Raw genomic sequence first — 25070 nt, forward strand, 5'->3', positions numbered from 1 at the left:
ACTAGCTAATTGCCTGTCAAGAATGACAGATTTCAGGGAGTGTTTACATGGCCCCTCCTCACCCTCTGCACACCCTTTGGGGCCAGCCATGTAAAGACTCCCTTGCCACCGCCTCCTCCTCCAGACTCTGGCATGAGGGCTTCCTCTCCCCACCCACCTCTGCCTTGCAGTGAGGCTTCCCCCTGCCTTCCCTTCCCACCACCTCCCCTTCCCTGCCAGCTGTTATCAGGGCCAGATGGCCAGGGGGAGCTGTCACCATGACCCCTCCTCCCTTCCCCTCCCCACTTCCCTCCCTTCCTTGCTTTTCTGCTGCCCGGCACCAACAACAGCCACCAACATGACTCCCCTTTCACCTCCCCCCTCCCCGTGCCCACCTGGGCCTGTGCAGCCTCCCTCCCTTCCCACCACTTCCCTCTTCCTGCTAGATGTTGTTGGGGACCCATCCCCTTCCTCTGTCCCTCCTCACCACCTGGCCCCAACAACAGCTGCCACCATGGCCCCCTGCTTCACTGCCCCCCAACTTGCTTCCCTCCCTCCCTTCCTGCCTGCCATCTCTCCCTCCCTCCCTGCTGGCTGTTCTGGGGGCCAAGGGGATGGGTGGGGGAGTGCTTCCACAATGACCCCCCTTCACCCTCAGGAGGGGAGGCATGGAGAAACCCAGCTACTCAGGTGGCCAGGGCAGGTTCACTTCCACCACAGACTTCCCCAGCAGCAGCTCAAACTGGGGCCCACACAGTCAATCACTGCCTGCCACCTTGGCAGCGCATGTGCAGTTGGCCAAAAGCATTACAGACAGACACACAGACAGACTAAACCTGTTATATATATAGAATGATAACAATCTTGACAAATTCTAATTTCAGATAAAAAGAAAGAGAAATGATTTACCATCAGTTATTTGCTACAGATTATTTCCTCTGTTGAATGCCTACTTAATTGTGGCAAATTATTCAGCTTCTTCAAGGGAGTGTCTAAGAGCCCTGAAAGACATTAAAGACATGATGGAATCTGATGCAAGATCCCATGAATTGCACTTTCTGCCATGCCAAAGGTTTATGGCAGGAGGTACAATTGTGGGATCCTACATCAGATTTCATTGCAGCATATTGATGGTGCAGGGGCAGCCCAATCCCATGGATACCCCTGCACCAGCAAGTAGCAAATTTGCTCCCAGCTGGAGGATCACACCATATACTTCTCCATCTGGCAGCCTCAGTTAGCTGATCAGGGCTCACAGCTGTGGGAGTGCATGGTGCTGTCTTTGATTGGGAGCCCCAATCAGCTGAGGTTCCTCCCAACCTCTGAAGAACAAGGGAGTCTTCAAAGGCTCAAATCAACTAAGGCTCTTGTTTGCTCCAGACACTGAGTAATGGCCACATGTTCAATTAAAGGTGTAATATAAACCAGCCACAAAGTTATTACCCATATTTTGTATATTAACTTTGTGGCTTATTCCTCATTTTATCCTTCCATTAATTGATTGAAAATGTGCCCGGGTCACTATTCAATACATGATTAATCAGTTATTCATATCTTAAGTGTAACATCTGTCAGCGGGCTAAAGGATCTTCCCTGAAAGACACTGACTACCTTATGGGAGTAGTGGAATACCTACTTCCCTTTCTGAAGTCAGTGAATCACTGTCCCATAGTTTCTGGAGAATCAGCACTTTTTCTTACCTCTGTGGTCTTTCTGCAGTTTTTCTCCAAATAAGAAATGGAGTTGGAAGGCTTTTTCCTGTAGGATGAAAGTGCCTAATTCTATTTGTGTGTGTGTGTGTGTGTGTGTGTGTGTGTGTGTGTTTCAACAGATTAGTATTATATTCATATAATTTTTATGACTCCTTGCTGATACTGAATCTGTTTTATTGTTTTTTCTTCTTTTCATCTCTTCATAACTGCAGACATTCTAAGAATGTTGCCCGGTAAGCATAAATAGTAGTGCAGCAGTCTTAATAACATAGACCTTAATGAGTCTGACAAAACACAGCTGAATATGTTTGGGGTAGAAATATTAGAGTCGGATTGAAATATATCCTGCCTAACACAAGTTCTTGTTCCACATTAACTTCAAGAATGCAAATTGCTGCCAAGTAATGGATTGTTAACTGTGTTTTTTTTTAATCTGCTTCTATAAGCATATTGATACTGCCAGTCCTCGAACAGGGGTATTTTTCTGACTCAATGATTGCATTAACTTACATGTTTCATCCTAATTTCCTTCCATTTCTATAAATATTGCCTTTTAGTATATGCATGTGAGAAGGGTAAAGCAGATAATAGAAAATGGACAAATAAATAAGCAGACAAAAAAGTAAAAACAAAATTGTTTGTTATATTTTAATTAGAGCTGGCCAAGATTTCTCCAACAGAACAGTTTTCCATTGGAAAATACTTATTCAAGGTAATTGTAAAATTCTAGAGAGCCCTGTGGCAATTCTGCTTTATTTCCTATTTGCCATTTGGTAATTAGTCTGCTCAGCTCCTGCCTGTCAGATTTTAAGGGAAATATTAAGATCTTGAGGGAAATGATACCTCCTAAGACATCAAGATTTTGATAAGTACTTTTTGACATATTTCTATAAACTATCAAATCCAAACTCCCTCAGATTTTGCAGAACCTTGTAACCACATCTTAGTTAATTCAGTCTCTTTCTTTATGGGTATTTATACTTCTGCTTTGGGAGTGTGGAGGAACAGGGGGGCACTTTAGCAGAGAGGCTCTCAGAGCCACTCTAATTAAAGTGTGCAGAAGGTCACATGTATTAGCAACTCCACACTGAAAAATGGAACAAGTTTTAGTTAAAGCACTCCTGCTGCCATTTTTCAGTGTGGGGACGCTGATACACATGAAGTTGGAGTCTGCTCCAACGCACTGTAATTACAGAGCATTGGAGAAGCCTCACTGCATGTGTACAGATGACGTATATTGCTGTCTTCTACAAGAGACTGTGATATTATTGCAGTAAATAATGATTAAGGCTGGAAATAGACCTTTTTGTGAGAAGTTGTTAGATTATATTATGTACTTCTGCAAAAATATAAGTAGAATATATGCATTGCATTGCTGTGGGATGAAAAAAATATTGGTTTTCACATTAATGCAAATACTTATTTATATGGGCATGCCATATGCACAATAGAAAATGATGTGTTCAAGTTGGCCAGGTAAGAGTCTTTAGATAATGTTCCAACTAAAAAGATGACTGGTTTTCATTTAGAGCATATACTTGTCATCAGTGGATCTGATACTTCTTCCATATAAATCTGTAGAATTTTATCTTTGACTACAGTGGTGGTAGGATTAGATCTAATCTGTGTGACATTTAGGCCCTTGGCATATTACATGTATTGGGTAATTAATTGGTCAATTGCACAATACATTTAGACATGCCATATGTACAAAGTAATTATGGCACAATAAAAATGGCCAGCCAGCCACAAAAATGTTCAATCAGTTTATAAAGATGTTGCTTGAAAAATGTAGAACATTTTTGTAGCTCGTTTCTATCAAGCTGTCATTACATTGTATGACTTGTCACACATGGAGTGATGGGTCTTTGCTGGGTCTCCCAATACCCCAAATTGTACTGCTCCTTCTCACATTTTAGCAGCCACCTGACAAGCAGCTGATTAGCAGCATTAGCATGGGGAGGGAACTGTAGTGGGAGCAAGTGACTTGTCCTATTCAAATGTGTCCCAGCACTGTCCAGGGCCAGGTCCAACAATCAGCTGATTGTTGAATCCAGGTCTGAACAGTCTATGTTCTTGAACCTACCCCAGGGCTGTCAGACCTAGCCTTGGGCTGTTCAGGGGTTAGTAGGTGATATGGACAGCCCTAATCCCAGGAGACAGCCACCCTCAGATTGATCCGCAGTATTGGGCTGGGGGTAGCTCTGAAGTGGCATGATGGGGATACAAAGAATTGTCTGCCCCATTCTAAATGGGGCATTAATGTACTGAATGTTTTGAATGCGACCCCAAATTCCTCCTATCTCAATTCTGCCATTTTTTTAACATCTGCCAGGGGCCTTAATCTTTTATAAATGTCCTCCTTTGCATATACAAGTCTTATTAAATAAAAAGGAATCATAGCCCTTAGTTGTGCATATAAAATTCCAAAAGACTGTAAGAATGACAAACTGAATTGTTTGCATATCCCAACTAAAGCTTATATTTGTTTTTAGAGCCATGATCTTCCAGAAAAATGTCCACTGAAATGTGTGAGTAACCTTTGTTTCCAGTGATCTCCTAGGCAACCAAATTTGTTAGCTTATTTCTCAGGAGTTGTACATAAAAAGTGCACAAATGAGTGAATTTTTCTATAAAAATTCAAGAAAGATTTCTCACCATTTAGTTATATGATTTATTATTTTTAAACATTAGAAACCATGAGAAGTGTCTCTCTGAAACAGCTCTTTGGACAGTTTCTTTTCTTTAATTGAAAATATCCTCAGCAACTGTAAAATGGATTTTTGTTCCATTATTCAAATATATCCACAAAAATAAAAGATATTATTTGTACATAGAGTGATAATCACCCTGATAGGGTAGTATTAATTGAGGGGTGCCCTAAATATGGCCTTCTGGCCACATGTAGCTTTTAGGGCATTCCACTATAATTGTTTATTAAAATACTTCAATGAAAAATGGGTTAAAAATAGAACAACAAAGCCAGTGTAATCTTGGTTTAGCGATTCTTTAATGTGTGCATACATGTGCAATCAAGTTTTGCACTTGCAACATACTAAGGGCTTATAGAGGGGATCCTACTAGTGGTGGCCTTTCATTAGAAAGTATACCAAGTGGTCTTTAATAAATGTTGAATTTTCCACCCCTGATTCAATCTGTGAGTTCTGGTTCCTGCTGTCTTTCTCTACTCTTTTCTTATGTAACAATGCACTTTTTGACACATATTAGTGCTGCGATCTTAAAAAAGGACGTTTCATCTGAAGATAAAAGCCTCACAATGCTAGTCTTATTAAATTTATAGCATAGTGTCTGCCAACCTTTCCTTCAAAATGGGAAAACAATTTCACAATCTTCTAGATAACTAATTAAAACAAAGTAATAATTTTTCACAATTCTACAGCAGGCCTCTGAAAGCCCGCTAGCTTTTTAACAACCCATATCCAAATCATAACAGATGTCTAAAACATCAAATTAAACTCATGTTTTAGTATTTCTTAGATTGTACTCTGACATCATGCAAAGTTACTGCTTTTTACTTAATCAGGCAGATGCCTATGCAAATAACTTTCTGAATAGTAACATGTTTTTAAAGGCTGCCATATGTAGTATATATTTTTTATATTTCCTATATTAAAGTTTCTATCCTATTGGTATATCAATGCATTCTAATATGTGTGTGTGTGTATTCTCTTGCTAATGTTCTGGCTCCAGTTATTGAAAAATAAATTGATCACAATTTTCACTAGCAGTATTTTTTTGAAGTTTGCAGCCTTAACACTTAAAGGGTTAGCCCAGACAGCCGAATTCTTCTATTCAGATTTTATTTCTGTAGCAAACAGTTGAGACTGAAGCAATCATAGGACCCAAACCTTCTGCCTTCACATTGATTAAAGGAGATAGTAAGCAGAATTGTCTTGTGGTAGGGTGTGGCAGCCATGAACTCCTTAGTAAATATGATGTTTCTTCTGCATAGATATACAAATTTATAGGGTTACGGAACAGGGCAAGAAAGAGAATACATCTCTAAACAAAACCCTAAGGAAAATAATCTGAAGAAGGAAATATTTTTTTCAATTTAAAGAGTTGTTTGTACTGTGTAGAATAGTTGTTTAAGAATCTAATTGATTAATCAATGATATTTCTCTTTCACCTTCATTAATGTTGTGCAGAATGTGTAGTCATTTTTCATTTTTCCATCCATATAATCAATAAAGTACTTTCATATATCATTGAAGATGTCAGTTTTAATTTGTTCTTAACATATCACCCTACCATAAACTATTCCTTATGTGTGTAAAAAAAACCCTTTCACCTTTGGATGGGGCAAAAGACATCATCTTCTGTTTGTCCATAAATTGCTTTGCTTTCTTTTCAATTTACTGATAAATTTGAATTAACTAGTAGATCAAAGGTTGGATGAACACCTTGCTGGGGTCGTTTGACACCAGTACTCTTTCCTGCCATGGCAGGGGGTTGGACTAGATGATCTTCTCAGGTCCCTTCCGACCCTAGAAACTATGAAACTATGAAATTTACTGTCCAGTTACTGTCCAGAAAACTCCAGACCAGAGGCCCCTAATAGGATATGACTATTCCAAGTAGACGGTACACCTGTAAAAGCCACACTCAACTTCAGTTCTACCATTGTTCAAGTTGTCAATCTGTGTTGCAAAAAGGGATGAACACAAGTATGCTAAGTTTCAGCATATCTCTTGGGTAAGCTTTGCTGAAGGGATTTTCATGGAGCATAAGATACATTCCTCAGGTAGAAAGCATTGACTTCATGGCTTCTAGCTAGCCTCTAGTTATTACTATTCCAGTGAAAGTATTTTGACAGACCATTTATGACGGGGAACAATGCTTGGGCTGGGTCTTATGCCAGCCCACCAACCTGTCTCAATGGGGCAGTAAGCCCAGTCCCACCTGTCATGACTTTGCTGTTCCCATAAACTGGTAGTATAATGTGGGAGGCTGCCCATTCCCAGCCCGATGCCAAGGCGGCACTATCTGCAGCTCCAAACTTTCCCTACACCCCTGCCTCACAGATGGCATCCAGATTAGGATTACTCCCTGGTCTGGAATTGGAGCAAGCCCACAGTTGGGCTCCATTCATCCTCACATTCACTCCACCTTCCCTCTCACCTGAGTCCTCTTATACTACACCTCCCTCTCCAAGGAGTTTTAGTTTACTGCCCTACAGCTGCAGAGCAAAGCACCAGGCTCCATGCAGCTCTGGGCTCTGCAGGAAGCCAATGCAGGCAGCCTGGCAGCAGCCCAGGAATGCAGGCTCCACCAAAGAAAAAAAAGTGGTAAGCCTGATCTTGCCTGCCCCACCCCCCGAGCCTGCCTGCCTGAGCTGCGTGGGGGGCTGGTGCTTCCCTCCATGGCTGTGGTGCACCCCGGGACCACCCGAGCCAGGTGCCTGTGGGTGGGTGCCACCTGCAGGTGGCCACCGCTGCTGCAGAGGGAAGCACCAGACCTGCCCTCTGCAGCCCAGGCAGCTTTCCCTCCCCTCTCTGCTACTGGAGACACAGGTAAGTGCATGGGTGTGTGCAAGACATGTGTGGGGGGGGAAGGGGCTTACTTGGCCCTAAATTGAAGCAGTGTTTTTAAAAACCCACCCAGCACTTCAGTTTAGGGCCCTCATTTCATCTACACACTCTCTAAATGATATAAATTAAATTATACATAATTAAAGTAGTACTGCCCTTGCTTTGTGGACTCCAGGAGGTTCTAGAATAGGTAATATTTTACCTTTAATGAGGTAATGACCTATTTTTCTAGTTATAGGCATACACAGTAGGGACTTAGCAACATTGTTATGTGATGCAAAGGATACAGCTAGCACTCTCTAAGGTGAGCCAGGTAACAGTTGGCCTAGGTTTTAGGAATGAATAAGATTGTTTCAAAAGCCAGGAATGACAGGGTCTTCTTGATCCTGATTGGTCTAAAGGATGCTTGACACCAGCCTGGAATGTTGGCTACTTTAAGATCCTAAAGAGATGTTGCTGGGCTGTGTTTGAGTGTGTGATGGGGAGTGTTAGGTGAGAGTCACTGTATATGTGGAGATGTGAAATCTTGGGCATCTGAGATCAAATGTTTGGTGAGGTACAAGTGGGTTGGTGTCTGTGGAGAGCTTGGATCTGTGTCTGGGTCTCTGAGGAAAGAGGTGATTGTAGTTGTGTGTGATCTGGGTGCAGCAACAGTCCCCAGCAACACCACTAGGGATTTAACATAGCAGATGATCACCGATACCAGTTGTCCAGCATCCCTTGGATGGTAAATTATTACCCTTTCCCTCAGGAGAAGGAGACAGAGTAGCATTGAGAGGGGAAAATCTCCTGGGAAGTTGGGAGGTTGGAAGGCACGAGGGCATACTTTAAGTAGTGAGCCGTGCTAATTAACAGCACCCAAGTGTCACGTGTATCAGCATCATGCTGAAAAAACGGCAGTGAGGCACGTTGAACTAAGTACCACACTGCCAGTTTTCAATGTGGGGACTCTGATACACATGACACTGAAGGCTGCTGAAGCATGTTAATTGCCACGCTCCAGCGGACTTGATTGAGCCTGCTCTGACATGCTGGTTTTACAGTGTGTCAGAGCAGCCTCCTGCATGTGTGTATGTGCCCCCTGTGTGTGTGTAGATTGCAACATAGTTTTGAGTAGGGAGACAGAAGGTCTGTATTCTATTTCATGTCTCTCTCCTACTGTTATTTTCCACTCACCATAGTAATACGATGCTTGTATATAATTGCTATTATTCTCATCTGTTAGTATTATGATGTATCCCTGTGGTTTTCATTTAACAACTGAGACTGTTTGGTTTGTACTAATTACTTTAGTGGTGGGGTAGCACCAGGCTGTAGGTGAACACTCTGCTGAAAGCAGTCTGCCACCATTAAATATCCTTTCCTGTGCTGGATTTTGGGAGGAGTTACACCCTCGATTGTGTAATTAAGAACTCAGCATTGAACAGGGGATCCTCTCTCTTATCCCAGGTTCACTTGCACTCTTGCATTTGAAACTTTAAAAACCACGCGTGGGTTCCATTTTTGGCATTGGTAGCAGGTCTGTCCCAGTCCTGAGGCCAACACCCATTCTGCTGCTAATGGGGAATGGTATATGTTCAATTTAAGTCACATACATGTTCCATATATTTTGTGGAGCATCTTTGCACCTCATTTGCCACTTTATGGTGCTGTAAATCATTTGAATATGTAGTGATGTTATGATGTAATTAACATAGTAATTGTGCCATAAGTGTAACATGTGCCAGGCCCCTGCAATTTATAAGGTAGTCGTGTCTGTCATATGTACCACATATTATACAATATAACTTGAATTTTTCTAGTTTTGTCTTCAGTAGATAATTCACTTGTAGTTAATTTACTTTGATACATTATCAGTGGTGTTCCTTGCAGTTAGTAATATGGAGAATATTGATGGAATACAATGAAAATTGTGATTATGGTATACAGTTAAAAAGAAGCCAATTAGACATCAGTGTGACATTGCATGTCAAAGATTGATGGAAGCGTTCGAATTTGTTGATACAGCTAAATAAAAATGGCTTATGATGGAGTTAGGGGAAGTGTTTTATGAAGGAAAACTAGCATAAGAAGATATTCATGTCTTGAAGGATTAATTTTTAACCTAGACAATCTGTTCAAGGACAGTTCATCTCACATAACACCTTTAACCACCTAAGGTGATCTGACAAAAGAATTAGCACTGAAAATAAGAAAGCCAACCTAGCAGTATTCTGACTGTGAAGTCTGCTTTAGGAAAAACTTCCACAGGGGGATCTCTTTTCTGAAGGCAGCCTGATTGTCAAAAGGTACATTTTGTTTTCTTTTTTAGTGCATATTTATATTAATGCTAATGTAGCATTTTTAAAGATACTGTAGACCATTAACTTCTGAAGTCATTCTGAAAACAAGACCTCCTAGAAAAGCTTTTCAAAGAACTCAAATATATTTAGAGCAATAGGATCAAACTTAGTCAACTCATTCTCATTCAGAATGTGTAAATTACCAAATACATTTCTCCACAAAGTTCTCTTCATTGCTATGAAGAGTATGAGAGGTATCATAAATATTTTGGGAATCTCTACTGCTTTGAATCAGTGGTTATTATATGAACCTAACGAGTAACCTATGTGGTAACTCTATCCAAGCGGACTCTGAAAGACTGCAGGAAGACAGGCAGCGATTTGTAGCAGCCCAATTATTAATATACAGTGACCCAGTGCATGGGACGGTTCTCTTGAAGGATCAGCTCCATCATGCTTTGATCAGCTGTAAAACTGGTGGCTGCAGTGGAGAGGACAGACTAGCCAGGAAGTCATGAATAAGGGAACTTTGAAAGGTATAATAGTGTCTGATTTAAGAGGAGGAATACTACAAGAGGAAGCAATTTTGTGAGAAGTATCTTTTATTGGGTCAAATTGCTGCTGACACAGCCTGAGCCTCCTGTCATCTAGCATGCAGATCTGGGGGCTTATACCCCCAGGAGGGCTGCTGGGCTGTGCCAGACTCCTCCCAGGGATGTAAGCCCCTGGATCTGCTCACTGGATGAGAGAAGGCTGCCGCTGCTGCCTGGGACAGGTGACAGCAGCAATTTTCTCCACTGCTGGGCACAGCCTGCACCCAGCGCTAGTCCCAGGCAACAGGGCAGTCTCCTGTCATCTGGGTCACAGATCCGAGGGCCCACAGCCACGGGAGGAGTACGGAACACCTCCACAGCCCTCCTGGGGGTGCAGACCCCTGGATCTGAGCCTAGATGACAGATGCTTCTGCTGCGGCCTGTGGCCAGCAGTAGCATCTGTCTTCTCCAGTGCTGGTTCCAGGCAGCAACAGCAGCCTCCTGTCATCCGGTGCAGATCCAGGGGCCTGCACTCCCAAAAGGAGTCCGGCATAGCCTGGCAGTCCTCCTGGGGTTCAAGTCCCCAGATCTGCATGCCAGATGACAGGAGGCTGCCACTGCAGCTGCCAGCAAATTTTGCTTTCAAGATTTTGAGGTGCAGTTTCCAAGAAACCTCTGCACTTAGCTCCTTGAAACTTGGCATGCTTCATGCCCTCAGAAGGAGCTACCATCCATGCAATTTGCATCTGAATCACACAACAAATGACAATGTTTTAGGCATTTCATGATTGCCCATTATAGCATATGGGTGAAACATCAAAATGAGTTGAAACAGAGAAATAATTTCGACGAAATGAAATGGGACAGTGCTTCAAAACAAAACAAAATGATGAAACAAAACACTGTCCCTTTGAAATGGCAAAATGGACATTGAAACAAAATGATGGTGTTTCGCACAGCCCTATTCTTCAGTCTCTTCAGAGATTTCCAATAAAAAATATCATAAAACCCCTTGCCTTTATAAACTTGTAGGCTTCTATTTTAGCCTTTTTCCCTCTAAACTCCTACAAATCTATCTGTTTGTCTGTCTCTCTGTTGAGGCAGGTAAGTAGATAGATAGATAGATAGATAAGATGTCCTGAGTAATTATGGCTCATTATGATCATACTGGATAACTTGTATCAGGGTCCAAGCTCAGTGGTGCTTGGTCAGGCAACATAGCTGGGAAACAACAGTACTGTTACCTGGTGACCCAGGTGAAGTTCAGTGTTCCTCCTGAGAAATTCATATGGAAAAAAACAAAGTGTCCTTTGAGAGATTGATTAAAATGTCAAAGCCACAGCTCAACCTGAAGTGTAACATGTCCCTAAACTAGTTTCCCAGGAGATGAAATAAATCCTCATACAACCAGTACAGACTCTGCTTCCAAAATTTAGAGGTTTTACAAAACTTCTAAGTAACGTATGTGGATGCTCATAGTTATTTAGAAGAATCCAATGAGCCTAAATACAGATTTGGGCATATGGGTTTAATGTACTTTTGAGCCACCCCTATTTGAAAATTGGGCTTACTCTTACCATAACTTGAATAGAATAATTCTAGATAGGAGCTTTATTTATTTATTTATTTATAATTCATGACAAAAGTCCAGGCTTGTGGAGCATTAAGTACAGGCAGCATAAACAGAAATGCTGAAATGCTGCTGAGAAAACCTTGTAACCTTTGCTTTTCAAAAATGTATTTTTCACTGTGCTAAGCAGGAGTTTCATAGTTAATGAGGTCTTAATAGTGTTTTTGGCTCAAGCCTAAATTGTTTCTGTATGGCTAATACACAAAATTTATTCCAGCTGAAATGCTACACAGTAGCATTTCCTTGAGTTTTATGGATTAAGATTGCACATAATGAGATCTTTCTCTAACAAGGATTTTTATGAGTGCACACATTTTGTGCAAGCAAATCTGTGCACTTCATAGCATATGATTCACGAAGGAGCTTTTGTTAGCCAAAGCAATTTTTGTAGTACAAAATAGCAAAGCTCTGAACAGGTTTTTTTCACTATCAAACCCAACTTTTTTTTTCAGTTTTAAAACAGTGTGTTTCTAGGATCAATATCTACTTCCTGTTTAATAATTTTGCATTATACAAAGCAGCTGAGATCATTACAAGAACAATAATAAGGATAAGAAAGGGTAGTAGGTTATGTATTAATCCATGACAGTATGTGGTGCTAGTTAAGCAATAAGTCTTGACTGCTTGTGCTCGGGGTTTGCCATGATTTGAAAGCATTTGTGGACAAGAGACCAAGGACTATTGGCAGCAGCTCTTTCCAAAATGGTGATCTCCCATTGGAAGTTTCAGAAATTCTGACTTGTGCTGTTGTGCCAAGATACTGTTGTATCAATTGGTGAAACAAAATTCAGTGTTTCTGAAAACCTACCAGTTAATGTGAGTGTGTCCAAATGTACACTCTTTTGACATTGGCAACAATAGCTAAAAAGGTTTTATTGTAGAATAGAACCTTTCAGGATGCTATTTTAAAAAAAGAAAAGACTGGAGGAGGTAAAAATTGCTATATGAATGAATTTGGTGAGTTTACCTGACAATATATACAGTTATATAAATGTGAATTTTATTTAAAATTGTAGCCCGAAGAGCACACAGATTTCCATCGTAAGCAAAAATAGGCACTAGCATATGGTATACACACAAGTTCCAAACTCTTTAAATGGACAATTATGCAAAGCCAATAGATAGGGGAAGTTTATTCCTCTCTTTCAACAGTTATTGATTAGGTTGTGCCTTGCAGTATGAAGGTTTGTATCTCTTTATACATTCACAATTTATACAATTAAAAAAACTGTAGTCTTTGTCTAATCCTGATACAGCCCTTATGTAATATAATATTTTGTTCTATTTACTTTCACAGATTAGTTGTGTTGTGAATAAAAAGAGTATCCTTTTATCATTTTAAACATTTCTACCTTTTAATTTCACAGGGCAATTCTATGTGGAATGATAAGAAAGAGCAAATAGTTTAACAGACACATAAGAAACTCTGGTTTACTTTTTATGATCTATTCATTATTTGCTCTGGCTGTATCATGTCACCTCTCATTCTTCCCCTTTCAAACTCCATAATCCTAATCGTTTTAATATCTCTTCATATGGAAATGTTTTGATATGATAAAAATGCTGGATGGAAATGTTTTCATATGATAAAAATTCTTAGGATAATAACATTTTAAAAGATTATGTACAAATATTTCTGGTACTGGCTGGATTGGATTTACTATATGATTTTTTTTTAGCTGACTGATTGGATGCACATACAGTTTTATTATGTAGAATTAGAGTGATAGGTACAGTAGAAATACTTTTGAGACAAAATTAACTTATAAAAAGCAATGACAAAATCCCTTGCAGTGCAGATATTTGTTTCAATATTGTCTGATTGTATTTTATATAGTAATAAAACACATTACTGATAAAGTTTTGAAGTACTTTAGAATTTTATTTTTCCAAACACCCCCCATGCTATATGAGTTCAAATTATCATTATCCACCTCCATATTATGGGGAAATTACCAACTATCAATGCACAGGTGTTTAGTAGGTAAATTTTGTCTTTCAGTTCACCCAGAGAAACAGATGCGAACTCTAAAACAATCACTTCACCAATCTCCTCTGCTTCCCTGAGCCTGCATATATGCATACATATGGGACCACACATTTGTATAATCAGTCAACAGATGTCTGTATTTTAGAAAACCTGCCTCAGTTCAGGCAAAACTACCAAATCATTCATTATATCCCCCAAAACCCTATAAATTAAAAATATTTTCATAATTAATGAGGGATTTAATCAGATACATTTCTAAAATTAAAATGACACTGCAGTATTTTCTCAATATATCTTTTATCTCATAAATATAGATCAGTGATATATTTTCTCTTGCTTATATCCTACTATGAAATATTGGCTATTTCAAATGTCTGAGAGGATGTGACTTCTCCATTGGAAGTGACCAAGATCTAGTATGACATAGATTTCATAGTAACATATAAAATGGCTATGGGACTACTGTAAATACACACAGCAATTCCCAATTTACTAAATAAGTGGGGTGAGAAATTTAAAAAAATCATTTCATTTTTAAGGCAAATGATTTCTATCATGCACCCATTTGCAAAATACAAAATTGCTAAGTAGTGGGGAGGGGAACAGAAAAATGCTCATTGATTGAATAATAACCAATATCCACCATTGAAAGGAATAAGAGTTAGCACCTAGGATCTGTAAAAAACAAAAAGAGTTATTAAAATCAATATCCAAGGTTAATTTTAATTAACTAACCCTCCCAATACCTGTAGCTCAATATTATGCTGGCTTTCTATAGTGTAAGTACCAAATGGAGTTTTTGATTCATCAGCTGCAACTTACTGTAGATAGCTAGTATTCCATATATAGTTTCTACAACATGTAAGTGAAGATACCCATCACAAACAATATGGAACTAACTTCTGCCATTCCACCTTAAATTAATTGATATCCAAGGACAAAATCCAGATTGACTTCTTGTCTTTCGATTAGCAAATAAGTCTTTAATGTATTAATGTTTCAGAGTTCAAATGGCATGGAGGATTGAAAAAAAAGAGAGATAGGTAAATATTGCTCATCCTGTTCCAGATCATGTGATCTTTGACTCCTTAGCTTAAAGCTGGCTTCGTAAGCTGTCCTCTCCATCTCAAGATTAACTCTGCATGCTGTTGTGATTATAAAATATTTGATCAATTTTCAATTAATTTCCCCTTCTTTAAAAGAGATTATTCATACATTGCTTTCAGAAGCAAAGGAGTACATCTTAGTGAAGTTTCACAGTGGGGCTTAACTGTTAATATAAAATGTAGCATTTTCAGTGGTCTTGAACTGACATCTCAATTCCTTATGTACTTTTACAGTGATACTCAAAGTCCAAAGCCAAGTCATCTCAACAAAGCCCAAGAAATACCTGTAGGACTACTGTACACTTTCCAATATATTTTGTCACATATGTAATTGTGAATTATGAAAAAAATTACACACAAGAGACCTCTGACACAGTCTGCCCTTAAAAAGGTTACAGCTACACAAAGACAACCTCCTAATTTCAGAGATTTTTAAAATAATGTTACAGTGATGTTGTATCCATTATGCTCCAGAAATTATGCAAGAGGCAAAATATTTTTTAGGATCGTATATTTTATTGGGCCAACTGTATATTTGGGATAGAGTTAGACAAGCTTTTCAATGCAAGACATTCTTTATCAGGTCTGAACAGATAATGAGTCCCCTTGGACCTGATGAAGAATACTTTGCATTCAAATGCTTGTCTAACTCTATTCCAACTATATGGTTGGTCCAATAAACAGATCACCCTAAGACATCTCTTGCATTTTTTAATAAGGAAACTTATCTGATGTATGTCTTTCTGTTTTGCTCTTCAAAACTAAATGGTAAAACTTTCAGGAATAGAATTTCACACAATTACACTGGATCCTGAAATTTCCTAGGGGTTGTAAATTAAACTAAAACTAAGTTTGTTTCATTGTATTTTGTACTCTTGCTTCTTCATCTCACCAAATTTGTGCAATGAGGAGTTTGGGGCATGGTGTTTTGATTTGTTTTTAATAAAGTTAGCTTAACAGTTTTGGATCTTCTACTCACATCTGGTTTAATTCATCTTGAATCAAAGTGGAATTTCAAGATTTTTATTAAATTTGTACTAGATTATCCATCTTAATCACAATATAATTTTGAAGACACCTTATTTAAACAGATCTGTAACAAATAACTTTCACTATTCAACCTTTCTCAAATGCTTGACAGCAGTACTATACTTCTTTGCTTTTGTTTCTTTACTTCCAACCTCTGTGATGGAGGTGAGCACTTAGACTTCTTTGAAACATCTCATTAAGCATCTAGCCACATGTGCAAGCACCTAAATATCTTGAAAACCTACCCTTCAATAATGCTAGAATATTGGAAAGATAAATAGCTGCTATGGTACATGTAGAAGCTTTTTATGTTTTCTGGTAGTGCTTAGATTTAGAGTAGTGGGGTATTTGAATTTGCTTAAAGGAACTCCTCCCCCCCCCCGCTTTCAAACATTTGCAAGTGAGGGAAAAGTTGACAAATGTCTTACATTGCAAATAAGAATATTTATAATCTGCCATAGGTCTTTACTGCAACCCATTAAGAGAAAGGATGTGTTATGGACATAGAAACTGGTATTCTGGAATAAATGCATGGTCTGCTTACTCCAGTATTCTATCTCTGACAGTAAATTATGCCTAGGTCATCAGAGGAAGGCAAATATGCAAAAATAAGAGCTGGATAAGTCACTTAGTAAATTATGAGAAAAGTGAGAGATTATTTCATGCTTCAGATCTGCTTTCTAAGAGAAAGGACTAAGGGCTTCAGCTTTAGATGAGTTTCAGGTGCTATTCTTATTTACGTGTGTGTGTGTGTGTGTGTGTGCATGTGTGTGTTTAATTTATAAAGCTGGTTATCTTATCTATATCCTTCTGCATTGACTTACAAAACGTATCTTAGAAACATTTTATTTCAATCTGTTTAAAACTGATAACCTATGAGTTTCAATGAATGTCTGTTTTTGCTCATATTCTGGAAAATCTTATTAGCTTTTCCTAGGTCACTTACTGTTTGGCATTCAGTATTTTATTTTGTTGTATTTCATGTAACCTTCCACATTTCCAAAAATTAATAATCCCTGATTTGAAAACATCTTTTAGATAGGATCGACCCCTAATCTCGTCCGTTCTTTGAACTGTATCTGTTACAGCTATATCTCTTCTGAGATAATTTGACCAAACTGACAACAATGTTCAAGGTGAGGATGTACCAGCTGATTTATACAAAATTAATGCCATTATATTTTCTGTATTATTTGCTGAGTACCATCAATCTCACCCTGATTCTGGGCTACCCCACTATTAACCTTTTTTCACTCAGAGAATTGAATATTTATTTTTATGCTTTGCCTCCTATCTTTTAAGCAGTTTAACATTCATAGTAAGACTTAAATCTAACACTATGGTTATTGCTGATTTTCCTTAATGATTTCATTCAAGTGACTTCGCAAAAAATTTTTGGGAAGTCTCAGTAAACTACATTTCCCAGTTCTCTTCCTTTATTCATTCTTAACTCTTTCAAAGAATGATAATGTTACAGACAAAATGGACCCTTGCTCAGCTTGCTGATTTGCTTCTATTATAAAATACTCACCAAGGGGCCTTAATGCTTTCTTTAGTGATGTTGTAAATAATGTTTTGCTGATTTGAGATTTGATGTTTAGCCTTTATAGTCAATCATTCAAAACTTGTATTTGGATGGTGCCTGAAAGGTGGGTAGAAACAACTGAAGGTGAAAACCAATATTAGAAAATTACTGGGGACGAGATTTTTTAGAGTAGCAGAAAATGTGCTCTTAATGCATATGTCCATGAGCTTAGAGTATTTGTGGAAACAGTGGATAAGCTGTACCCAAAGTAGATATTAATATCAGGCTTCTCAGGCGCTTATTGACCTATGGTGTGTGAAGACATAAATTAGTTTTGTGCAAATGTATGCACAATATCACATACTCCTATCAGTCCCTCATGATTTTGAGTGAGGCTCAAGCTTAATTTTTAAAATTGTTTATTAAGAAAATTTAGCAGAATTATTTCTCCTTTTACTGGTGCTTTTTAAACCAGTTACATTATCACAGCAATCACAATGAGATGGAAACTTCTAATTTTGTAATTAATATTTTGCAGGCTTTATGACTACAACACCTTCTAGAAGAGTTGTTTTGCACATATACAAAAGAAGTTCTCATAATGAACAGTTTTTTACCTTTTTACATTTAGATTACTGTTCAGAGAAATTTTGAGAGTTAACAAATATCTCTGATTTTACATTGGGACAAAACACTGGCATTTTTGAAACTCTCTGTCCCCCAAGTATTGCCCAGTGCTTATTGCACTTGCCTAGAACATGGAAGGCATCCACAGCCCATGGGTATTTCCCTAACACCAGACTATGGGCATGTCTACACATGCAATGAACTTGCAGCAATAAACTCAGGCATATATTGTGCCAGAGTTTATTGCTCCCAGGTGCTGCATTTGAACATGCACCTGGGACTGCAACATGTTGAGCTGGGGTGGAGCAGCCCCAGATGGCAGGGGGCTCCCAGGGTCAGCCAACCAGCCTGGGACTTCTCTGACCCAGCTCAACGTGCTGCAGAGGAGCTGGATGGGGCATGAGGGTTCTCCAGTGTGGAGCTAATTAGTAGGTACCTCCCCCCCCGTACTGAAGCACCATCATGCCCCTGCCAGCCCTGTCAGCACATGCATTGCTGCACACAGAAAATAAAACTCTTCAGCAGGATAGTATCTGCATTTACAAGTACTTTGCTGCTGCAGTGTTTATTAGTTTCCTGCAGCCTAATAGGGCTGGACATGTAGACACCAAGATGTTTACTGTGGAGCTAATTAAGCAACTCAATTATCATCTTGTGTATATGCACCCTATAAATTGCTCTTCTAGGGTCTCTTTCCTCCCCTTGGGAGAATTTTCATATATTACATTAAGTATTTATAGAATTAAAAAGCATGAAAGGTCCTGGAACAGGGACCAGAACCAAGGTTTCCCCTCTCCCAGGAGAAGGGCCTTATCGCTGGATTAGAAAACAATGCTCTCCCTTGTCCTTGTCTTCACTCCCTCTTTTTCTCTCTGACCTAATAAATATTGATTTTTTTCAAAGTCCCAGAGTTTCATGAGGTAGAGGGCAGGAGCCCTTCCCCTACAGCCTAATCTCTAGTTTAGTAGTTAGTGCTTGTCCTTGGGGAGTAGGTCTGAATCCCCTCAGGCACAGACAAGTATAGAAGTTGTATCATGGATGAGTGCTCTAACAGCTGAGTTTTTGGATAATATTGGATAACATCATTGTCCTTAAAAAAGGACCCCTCCTCTGTTCCTGAAAGCATCAACTTAGGTGACTCCAGGAGGGAGTTTCAGGCTATGAATCACAATATGATATGTGCATCCCTGCAATCCAGAGTAAGTAAATTTTGCTCTAGAAAGAGGGTGGATTTAAGATACTTTCCTCAGTCCTCTCTATTAGCTAACCTAGACAGTTCTCTGCACAATGTGGCAGCTATTGTGAATTGCTTTCTGAGGTGCCCAGCTCTCCTGATCCATAGTATAGGCACCTAAGTAGGGGTGCAGATTTCCCTTGGAGCCAGGTACCTAAAAGTAAGTGCTACGACACTGAAGCTTGCAATACTGTGTCTTCATGCTTGACTGCCAGATTAGGGCATCTTGTTTAGTGCTCAGCAGTGCTCCATAATTTTGCTTTTCCTTTGACAAAATTACAGTAGCCATATGCTTTTCAGGACTGGGAAACCTGTTGCCAAAGAAAGACAACAAAGAGTGGGTTTGAGGATGAAATTTCAGACTTTACTCTGAAATCTTTAGCGAAGTCAAACCCTTGTTGTTACTATAATGTACTTATTGTCTAAATATGCCACACTGCCAGATGCTGCTGCTGCTCATCTGTCTGGTCATTTTGCAGTTCCTAGTTAGATCATGACAGTATGTTGCTCTGATCAGACTCTGGTATTTTCATGAGTTGGACCTACTTTCTAAAGCAAATAAACCATATAACTAACTGTTCATGAACCACACATATAGCCCAAATCTATTTAAATATCTTTTGTATGATAGTATATATGATACTTGGTAACTGTTAGTTATACAAAAAGTCATAGGGAGATTATTTTGAAAGACACTGAAAATTTAATAAGGTTTAAGATTTCATTGAAGTTCAGAATTAAGTTTTGCCAATGAACCCCCTTCCATAAATTATTCATAGAATACCATAATGCATGAATAATTCAAGTGGTATGTTTAATTAGATACTTTAAAAAAATGCTCAATAGCAGCCTATCAGTTGCTTTAATGATCTTGAAGCAGATCAGGTTTGAAAAACAAAGAACTTTTTCTCAAAGTCAAATTAGCAGGCAATTATTAAACAGCTCATTGCAACTGAGCTGCTATCAATACTGTTTATATCCATGAATATACAGTGCATTATGATGTATAGTGCATACAAAATGCCAATAAAATGGAGGTCCAAACAATGAGATTTTTAATGAAAATACAGTGGCATTTATAGGCTGTTATTAGAACTGGAAAAATGAGCCGTGAATAATAAGCTTTTGAGGCCTAACATTACAAAATAATGGAAAACTGTATATCAACACACAGTAACGATGACTGGTTACTATTAATAAACGTTGGTAAGTTTGCATAAAGAAATCACTTTGCTGGCATCTCACCCCTCATATTTTCACTTGAATATATTTTGAGGTATTGGAGGTTAGAGGCATTGTCTCTCTCTACCAAACTGAAGCAATGTGTATTAATGGAAAAAATAATTCTTTGGCTGAAAGCAATGGAGGAGGATCTGAGAAACATGGGTAGGGCTGGTAAAGACCACTGACCACAGAATACAACACAGTGATAACACTCTCACTTCGTATTTCCCCCCTGCCCATTTTCATTCCTTTTTTCCAATCCTCTGAGTACATCCCTTTAGTAACCAGCCTATATCTCAATTAATTAAGTCTGCTGGAGTGTGGTAATTACTGTGCTCTAGCAGAGTCCAGCATCATTTGCATTAATGTATCTGTGCTGAAAAATGGTGGTACCGTTTTAAAGCACCCCACTGTTGGCTCTGGATTTAGGACACAGCGGCCTTGTTCTGGGGAGGGGGACCCACCTTCAGACTGACCATGACCTTTCCATTAGATAATGGGCAAATTTATAAATACACAGTGATAACAGAAAAGAAGCAATACAAACAATCAAGCAATACTATATATCTACCAAATCCTAGAGCTGTCATAAAAGTCAAAGAACATCTAGCCAGGAGACAGGCTTCACTCTGAGGCTGTCTCTCAGGTGTCAGATGTCAGCAGCCTGGAGGTGGGATGGCAAGGCCCACATGCCCCCTCCAGTAAGGTTGATGAGACGGGCTGATTGTATATCCTCTGTCCATAGTGGCCTAAGGGATCCTTCCTGGAGGACAGGAATGGGGAAGAAACCTGGGTGGGATGAGACAAAGGGAGGGGGCAGTCTTGTTACTCTCAAGTTTCTGCTTTTGTATTCTCCTTCCTCCCAATGACTCTTGATCTGTAGCTATCTCTGGTTGGTTCCTCTATGTGGTTGTCATAGTCCATGAACTATGTCATCAACACATTCCAAGCTTATCACATACATACATATGGATTTGATCTTTCTGGGCCTTCTCCTAACTTGGTCTGTTCCCACAAAACTGGGACTCAGGCCTCCCCTGCTGCTCTGGGGTCTTGCAGCTGGTGTCACTTTATCTCATGTTATGGGACAGTATGGTATATGCTCCCAGTTCCCAGACTGTTTTGTAGACTGTGTCTTTTTGGCCTTGTTGTGTTAGATAGCCTGTCTGCTTCCAATGCTGTGATTTTGTATGACTGTGAGATCCAAGCATTTTAGAAGTCAATTAAAACCTGCTGCCCATCTTAAGCCATTCTAATATATATATAATGTGCACATGCTTCCAAAAAAGACCTCTTTATGGGCGTTTATAGATGCGCTCTGGGAGGCAGGGGGCTTCTTATTTAGTGCAGCTCTGAAAGCCAAGCTAATTAAAAATGCCCGGAGTGGCATGTGTATCAGCATCCCCACGTTAAAAAATGACAGTGGGTGTTAACTTAGAAATGGTTATATATATGTATATGTGTGTATGTATATGTGTATATATATGTGTGTGTATATATATGTATATGTGTGTGTGTGTATATGTGTATAGATATGTGTGTGTGTGTGTGTGTGTGTGTGTGTGTGTGTGTGTGTGTGTGTGTGTGTATATATATATATATATATATATATAAGAGCCAATTCCCAAAAAGCAAACCTTTAGAATACCGTTTCTAAGCCAACACCCACTGTCATTTTTTAACATGGGGATGCTGATACATGTGCCACTCCGGGCATTTTTAATTAGCTTGGCTCTCAGAGCTGCACTAAATAGGGAGCTCCCTGCCTCCCAGAGTACATCTATAAATGCCCATAAAGAGGGCTTTTTTGGAAGCATGTGCACATTATCAGTGTGTAGTGCCACAGTATACAGTGCATGAGAATGGGGTTTAATACAAGAGAGATATCAATGTTGCTCCAGTCCTTACCTATACTTGGTATTTGCTTTTAGACCCAAATTAACATGCTTTAGCCTTGGCGCTGGGTTCTCTTGGGGCCCAAGTTACAATTTACAAGTAACAGAACCTAGTACTCAGTTAGCTTTTGCATCATTTTGGCACAGCTGACAGTTTTCCCCTAAACCATTCACCTTTCTTTTGTGAACACCTCTTTAATGGGCATGGGCTGTTTTTTTGGGGTGCTGATTTGAAAGCTATTTTGTCATTTAATCCTTGTTTCATTTCCTAACAGACCAATCCATAGGTCTGCTCTGACTTAATCCTTTGAGTTCAAGTAGTTAACAATACCAAATATAAAAGGGAACCTGAGTTACACAACATTTACATGAGAGAGAGGAAAAACAAGTATTTTCCTAATTTATTATATTGTAGTTCATATTGGAAGGAGGTGATAATCAAAACTAAGGGGAATAAAAAACTGAAGGTCATTCATTGGTTGGCTTATCATGTTGCATAGCTGGGAAATTCCATGACAACTATTTCTCTAAAGCAAAATGTTCCAAACTCCTGGCAGCAATTGATGGCTACTCTACAGAAAATTGTTATAACTGCTACTTTAAGACCCTGAGGAAATGATAAATATTTAAGCAAAATTTATTGACAAAGTTTTATGGAAGTTTTTACTGCGGTCCTTCTGGTACTGATGTCAATTTACTGCCTGCCATTGAATAGAAGATTGGCATTGGTAACACCTGAGGTCTTGTACCCTCTTTCTGCATGGACAAAGACATTTTAACCTATGCCAGTTTGTTTTATTGAAATGTTCCAGAAGTCTTTTAAAACACAGTACAATAGTAAATAATCACAGAAAGATTGACACACAGGATGTTTGATTTTTTTATACTTCTCAAACCAATAAGAAAAGAGACTCTTACACTGGCAAATCAGAGTCTTTTAAGTAGTGATGATTCTCCCCCCTTTTATAGCTTTTGGGACATCAAGGCATTTTATTTTACAGATGAAATTAATAGTAGTAGAGGACAAGAAAAAAGTTGTACTTGTATTTTCAAAACCAACTGAAGTGTCTTGAAGAAAGCTGAGAATATATATATATATATGAAGAGAATAAATATAAAATAAAAACAAGACAGACTGACTAAAATAGCTATCAGTGCTCAGGAAGTCTACTGAAACAAAGATTAATCATTTGCCAAAGTACATGGTGATGATAGAACCCCTAAACTGTGGTTGGTATCTGTATGGCAAATACACATCAAGATGATGGTTAAAGGCAAATCTTCAAGTATAGACATAATTTTATGTTCAGGTATTTCCTTTGTCTACCAGCTTTTCAAATAAAGAGTGTGTGGCAGTGCACATTTCAGTGTCTGCCACTTTAAGGGCTGGAGGCAGGCAGCTGGCAGGTGGTTGATTAAGGTGGCCATTTTCAAACTTAGGCAGGCCAGGCAGAGGCAGCAGTTTGCTGCCAGTTGCCAAGGCAGTAACATCAGCCAGCAGAGCTACTTCTCCTAGAACATCTTAGAGGTAAGGGTAGGAACTATGGGGATAGTTGGAGTCTCCTGGTCTTGGGCATAACCTAAAACTAGACCCTGCCAGGGAAGGGGGAGATCTGGTGGGACTCCCTATGGTGGGACAGCCCCCAAGAAATACCAGCCCAGGTAACCTCTGTGGTGAAAGGCAGGTAGGGGTGCCTTAACCCTAGCCCACACCATCTAGTGGGTAGCGTAGAGAGAAGAGGAGCAGTGGAGCCAGGCATGCTTTGAAGGAGCATATGAGCCCAGCAGGGGTGTGAGACCTTCAAGACCCCAGAAGGGGTGGTAACAGTGTGTGGGCCTGTGCAGAATAGGGTGCAAAAAAGGGTGCTTGAAAGACTGTGGGGGAGGGGGTGCAGAGTAGGGCCACTGAGAGAGGCTTGAATTGCTGCACCAGAGAGGGTACTGTGTAGGGCAATGATGATGGCCTAAAGGACAGTATATCATCCAACCCTCACATGTGAGAGTAGAATCAAGTTGCCTGGTGAAGGGCTCAGGGTGAAGTCAGCCCGGTATTTGGAATAAGGTCAGGTCACGTAGAGTAGGTGAATTTGCGGGATCTGAAGGGGTGTGTGTGTCCTACCAGAGTGTGAGTAGCAAAGCCTCATGCCCAAAGGGGGTTGCTCAGTGGAGCAAAGCAGTAGAAAATTGCCCAGTGATGGGTGGTATGTGAGAGGCCCCTGTGAGACACGGCCGGAGAGAGTGCGAGCATATAAGAGGTCTGATGGCAGACTGAGTCTGCCAAGCCTGAAGCTGGGAAGCAATAATAATATTCTGGATGCCATCTGCAAGGTATGGGCCACTGTGTAGGAAAGGTTCAGAGCCATGGATAGTGCCCCCTGGCATTGGGGCAATGAGTGGGCAACCTCCCGCTTATATTATCAACTAGGACATCAAGTCATGACTAGTGAGATGGAGCAGACTGCCCTAGACAGGTGGGCAGGTCAACATAAGACCTGGCCCCAGGATAGCCCCCTGTCACAAAGTGTAACAGCCAATTAAGAGTTAATAAATGATAATAAATGAGAGAGGGAGAGAGTAAAAGAGTGAAAAAATAAGTTGAGATAGGTTATGGGAGCCTTGTGGGGGAAAAGGGGGCTGGGAGAATGAAGAAGGAAGAAAATAACAGAGGTGGCTGGGAATTTTGATTAAACATTTTTGTTGGAAAATATTAATTCCCAAAGCAAAAAAAAAAAAAAAGGAAAAAAAAAAAAAA

At 39.6% G+C, this 25070-nt stretch overlaps 1 protein-coding gene across 1 annotated transcript in view; it reads right to left on the bottom strand.

Moving 5' to 3' along the window:
• Positions 1–25070, bottom strand: part of FAM155A (family with sequence similarity 155 member A) — a 1105155-nt gene that overhangs the window by 595028 nt on the left and 485057 nt on the right. The window lies entirely within an intron of this gene.

Source organism: Gavialis gangeticus, unplaced genomic scaffold (assembly GCF_001723915.1).
Source record: "Gavialis gangeticus isolate Ggan-Ray unplaced genomic scaffold, GavGan_comp1, whole genome shotgun sequence".
Lineage (NCBI taxonomy): Eukaryota > Metazoa > Chordata > Crocodylia > Gavialidae > Gavialis > Gavialis gangeticus.